This window comes from Rattus rattus, chromosome 3 (assembly GCF_011064425.1).
Source record: "Rattus rattus isolate New Zealand chromosome 3, Rrattus_CSIRO_v1, whole genome shotgun sequence".
Taxonomy (NCBI): Eukaryota; Metazoa; Chordata; class Mammalia; order Rodentia; family Muridae; genus Rattus; species Rattus rattus.
Window position 1 is genome coordinate 51,072,269 of NC_046156.1, and position 5,308 is coordinate 51,077,576.

At 48.6% G+C, this 5,308-nt stretch overlaps 1 protein-coding gene across 1 annotated transcript in view; it reads right to left on the reverse strand.

Annotated features, from left to right (window-relative positions):
• The window catches only part of Kcna10 (potassium voltage-gated channel subfamily A member 10), a 12,351-nt gene extending 7,500 nt beyond the window's left edge, over positions 1–4,851 (reverse strand). Inside the window, exon 1 of the mRNA XM_032896666.1 lies at positions 4,829–4,851. The gene's annotated coding sequence lies outside the window, so the exon portion shown is untranslated. The remainder of the gene's footprint in view (positions 1–4,828) is intronic.
• Positions 4,852–5,308: the final 457 nt, after the last annotated feature.

A 5,308-nucleotide genomic window follows, 5' to 3' on the forward strand; every position in this document is an offset into this window, starting at 1 on the left:
GGCGCTGCTCTGTCTGGACAGGAGAGGGCGCTGTTGTCTCACTGGAAGCAATTCCTGGCCTCTCCGTGCTCCTTTCATGTTTGATTTCCCTCTTCTACCCTTTATGGCCAGCTAGCTCCAAGTCTTGGTGGTCCTCTCCAGGCTAGCTCTCAAGACTACCACTTTCTTTTCTCTCTTCAGCAAACACTGCCACATTGAGTGACTGTGGGTACAGGCTCTGGGGGCAGAGACAAAGGCCAGCTCTCAGTTTCCGCGTGGCTCTTGATCTTGCATTGTCTGCCCATTTGCTACCTGTGTGACTGTGGACAAGCTGGAGGGTCCTTTGACTTAAGGTCCCTCAGCATTATGGCGACTTCCTTGCTTTCTGCTTCAAGAGTTGCTGGAGAGGGACTTATGCCACACAGAAGCACCTCACATGTGATGTAGGTGCTCTGTGGATGCTGATAGTGTCAGGGTGAGATTGGTCCTTCCGCCTTCCCCTCTCTTGGTACCATATTCTACACTTCTTGGTGCAGTAGCAGAGCATTCTCAGAGGCTGCCTGAGATGCATGTGATGCTCAGTGAGAAGAAGGCCAGCAGAGGCCAATTTCTGTGGCCCGATCTCTATTCCTTTGTGCTCTGGTAAGACTATCTCCTCCTGTCCTGGCACAATGGGTGAGGTGATTGCTCACCTCAGATTAACGATGCATATGAAATCCATAAAGGGTTTGAACCTGGCACTGTCTACTGTCATTGGCAAGGACCCTTATCTTCATTTAACACAGAGAGACAATGAAGTCCAGGAAGGTGTATGACTAGTCCATGCTAGGAAGCTGTGACTCACACACGGGTGTTTAAATTCCAAACTCAACATTTTTCCTATTACCCTCTAATTCCACAACAGCAGACCCACATGGGTGATGCTCATGTGAATTCATTCAATTTTTCTAGAAACTGTGATACACACACAGACACACAGACACACAGACACACACACACACACACAGAGAGGCATGCATGCACGTGCTTGCATGCATGTGAAACAACATATGCCCACACATAGACACACACTTCTTGTACAAGTACTCACAGATACATGCATATTACACACACAGTTACCAAGACATCTCAGCAAATATGCAGATACATAAAGGCAGACTCCTGCACCACCACCCACACTGCACAGACGTTTCTATTCCAGGGGTGCCTGGCTCCTTTCTCCAATCTAATCTTTTTGCCTCTCGGAACAGGAGAAGATTCTGTTGCTTGCAGCAATTGAAGAAGGCATAGAGGACTGGAGGGGGCTCAGATGGCTGGTCACGTGGCTCTCTTCCTTGTTAGAGTGGCGATGGGCACAGCGTGGGCAGTGTGTCTCTCTCCCTGTGAGGACTGCTCAAGGACAAAGCTATCTTCCTAAAGGGATGGAAAGATGCAGGCAAGAGCTCTTTTACTTAAACCCCGAGTAGCAGCAACAATGTGGAAAGGAATGATCCCAGAATAATTCATTCCAGGAGCGATGCGAGGCTTACAATTTAGCTGCTGTTAGCCATGGGGACCAGAACCTACTGATCTTGGGGAAAATAATTTTACTTCAAAAATCAGCCAGGAAAAAAGGTCTCTTGGACTCTTTGCCCTGGACCTCTTGGTTTTGTGCATTAAGGGCCCACGTTGCCTCCCTATTTGCCTGTGAGAGAAGGGTGCCTCTGTCTCTATGGTGACAGGTTTCTAGACACCAGGGGAAATATGGCGAAGCCTTGCTTTTGGATACTGTATGCCTTCTTGCAGGTTCCAAAGTGGTGAAACTGAACTAACTGTGGGCTTCCTGTCTGCAGAGTTCCCATGGTGGCTGTTCCCAAACAGGCTCATGGGATGTGTGGATCCAGGAGCACCTCTACAGGGAAGCGAGGCAGAGCGCAGAATGGTCTACAGAGCAGCACACCTTGTCCTCAAGCAGGTTCCCATGCAGATTCTGCGTCCTACTACTTGTCCTGTCAGGAATTTAGATGAGCCCCTCTGAATGTTCCTGCTGGTCACCCCCACTTAGCTGCCTCAGGTAGAACAGGACGGTAGGTAAGGTGGGGCCTATGTTCCTGTAAAAGTTCTCCCCCAGCCCCCAAATGTGAAGCTGTTTCTAATTAATCCTAAATAATGCAAGAAAGAATGTTTTTTTAGGAAAAATCTATTACTGGGGATACGACTTTTTAACTCTTTACTCCTGCTTAACCTTGCCAACAGCCACTGATTTCACACAGCCAGTTTGTCAGTTGGAAACAGAGCAGGTATGGACTCCAGGGCTCTGAGCCCCAGTGTGGCCTCTGCTTCTCACTAGCTGCGTAACACCAGGGAAGTCTCTTTAGTTTCTACGTGTTTGTTGTTTGCTTTTAAAATAGGCAGAGAAACACCTGCCTGCCCACTCAGGTCCGATCTGTGTTGACCGAAGTACATGTGACACGACAGGTAGTCAAAGTAGACTTTCAGTCTTGCTACATCTGTCCCTGCGTGAAGAGGCTGGAGGAATCAAGGCACGAGAAGCCGGCAGCTTCCGCGACCCTTCCACTCTTGTGTTCCATGCTGTTTTGTACAGCTCCTAAGAACTTCTTTTGTATTCTTGTTTTCTTTTGACAGACACAGCAGGTGGACTTGACATGGGAAGACTGCTATTATCTAAAGATGGGGGTATTACTCATCTAGAGTGGTTAGGGAAGGTGAGGCAGGGACCTGACGGTGTTTAAATCTGAGCCTAGTACTTGCCAGTGCCTCTCGGAAGCCTACACCAAGGTTTAGGATAGGCCCTTTCATCTTCTAAGATCTGACAATGTGCTGCCATTCATCATGGATGGATTAACCTAGGATCGCCCCTACCCCTTCCTTCCTTTATCCTCCGATGAGGCTCCTTGCTTAGCCATGTGGTCACAAGCATGGATGCTGAGGCTGCTGGCAAACTCCACTTCCTGTGGCCCTGTGCAGGCTGCTTCCTCTCTGTTTCTTCCTCTCTATGGTGCAGAGGATGGGGGCATATGAACTCTTAGGAAAACTCTAAACACCATGACAGGTACTATGTAAAAGTTGGTTGTGATGTATGTCAGAGGCTGGGCTTAGCTGCCTTGGGCTGTATGTATAAAATTTTTATCATTGTTATAACCATCATTATCATCATAAGCTTGACACAGGTACCTAGGTTAAACTTAAACTTGAAATCCTCCTGCCTCTGCTTCCTGAGTTGTGAGGTCACAGGTGTGTGCACCTCTCCCAGTTGTTGGCTTGGTTTTGATAATACTGCTAAGGCTGACCTTTGCTCCCATGCTGAGCTCACCCTGATTTTCCCTAGACATGCCCTAGTCTTTCACTGCTCTGTAAAGGCCTCCTTCTTCACAGCCATCTCACTCGGCCATTTCCAAAGCCTTTGAGGTGTGTCTTTGTGATGTCTCCTGTCTGCCTGATCCTCCCTGACACCTGTCTTACCATGACCTGTTCAGACATTTCCTCTCATCTAGATGTCTGTTGTGGATCCTTAAACCTTTCTGTACCCCCTGTTCAGCTCCCAGAGAGTTCCTTCTTCCAGCTAGAATGGACCCAGGCATCCAAGCTGAAGGTCTTCCGGGGAATCCCGTTATTCCTAGTCTAGCAAGCATCCTCCAAGTGCCTCTGTCTCCGCTGTTGTGGTGGGACCCTGGGACCAAGTCCATCTGTGTGGACACATGTGACATCCATCAAGGGATAGAGGAGAGCAGTCAGCTTGACCCTTGCTCCAGCAGTCACTGGCAGCAGTCACTCCCCACACATTCTCCATTGCTCCCATTTCCCTGTGTAGGTGGCTTAGGGTCAGAACACCAAGCCCTGTGTCCTCATGTTGATACTGGATAGAACATGACAGATGCCACCGTCTCTCTTTTGTAAGTACCTCCAAACTTCCTCACAGCTCTGTTTCAAAATTGTTTCTCTTCCTCCTCTCTCTTCCCCCTCCTCTTCTTTGTTTTTGGTTTTTGAAACAGGTTTTCTCTGTGTAGTCCAGGCTGGCTAGGAGCTCATGATGTCCTTGGTTCATCTTTCTTGTGTTGGAATTACAGGTGTATGACACCACAGCTAGCTGTTTGCAGGATTTCTGAAGCTACGTGACCTTGGGATAGTTATTTCAACTCTTTCCTTTTAAATCCCCTAATCAGGAAAGCAAGCATAATAACAATGTTTGCAGTGAGATCTGGGGGAAAGATTCATATCCTTGCCTAACCCCAGGCCTTAGAACAATATGTTATGTTGAACACAGAAGAACCACTGAAAGAAAATATTTGTTGAATAATTCATTGTTTGGGACAGAAAAGCATCATTCGGGGGAACAAAGCACTTATAGTAGAATTGTAGGCATTTGCCTATGGGAGTGGAGTGGGCTTGTGGAAGTGGGGTGGTAGGAGGGGTTTGCTGTGTGTCTGACAGAACACAATAAAGCTAGTGTCTTCCTGCCTCTAGTTTCCCAAGGTCTGCTCTTCGGTTGACTTTCCTGTGGAGCACTGAGCAGGAAGCTTATGGAGGGTTTTCTGGGGGCTCCAGAATATTTGGAGCAAGATTGCACAGAGGATGAGGATGTGGTGAACAGCTATGCTTTCTTCTCAAAGAGAGAAAACCCAGACTGAAGCTGGAGTTCTTGGAATACCTCAAGCTAAACAGCTGGGAAAGCAGACCATAAGAAGAATGCAGCTTCCCAAGAGCATGCTGGGAAGTGAGCCAGCTTGGCTGACTGACACTTGTTGCCATGCATGCAATTGAATTTTCCCAGAATGCCTCCAGACCTCTAGGAGAATCCCAATGGGAGCCTGAGGAGGGCCCAATGAAGAAAGCATGGGTTAGCACTCACCAGCAGGAGTGGTGTCTCCGACCTAGTGAGCCTACGCAGCTCTTCAGGGGTCAGCTGGCCATAGCAGAAGGGATGTGCTGCTCTCAAGGTCCACAGGAAGACTAGCAGGGAGGATCCTGGTCAGCAGATACTTGGGATTCAGAAATCCTATCCCTGAGTGAAACAGGATCTCTCTGCTTCTCTCTGCCCATGGAGGAAGCTCCAGAGAGAATATCCAGCTCTGTTGGGTGGCACGGTGCAGAATGCCTGGGGTAGGGCACAGGGCACAGGGCACAGGGGACGGGTGAGCTAAGGTAAGGACAACTGGCAGCTTCATCGCCGTAGGCACACAGCTCAGTTACTGACCAGGAAGCTGAGTTAGTCACTAACTTGGGATACTTTCTAAAGCTAACATGACAACAGGAGGGTAATGGAGTTGAACAGTGGGACCAGGTGTCTCCACATGAGTGCTCGTGGCCAAAAGACCTTACCACAAGGTAG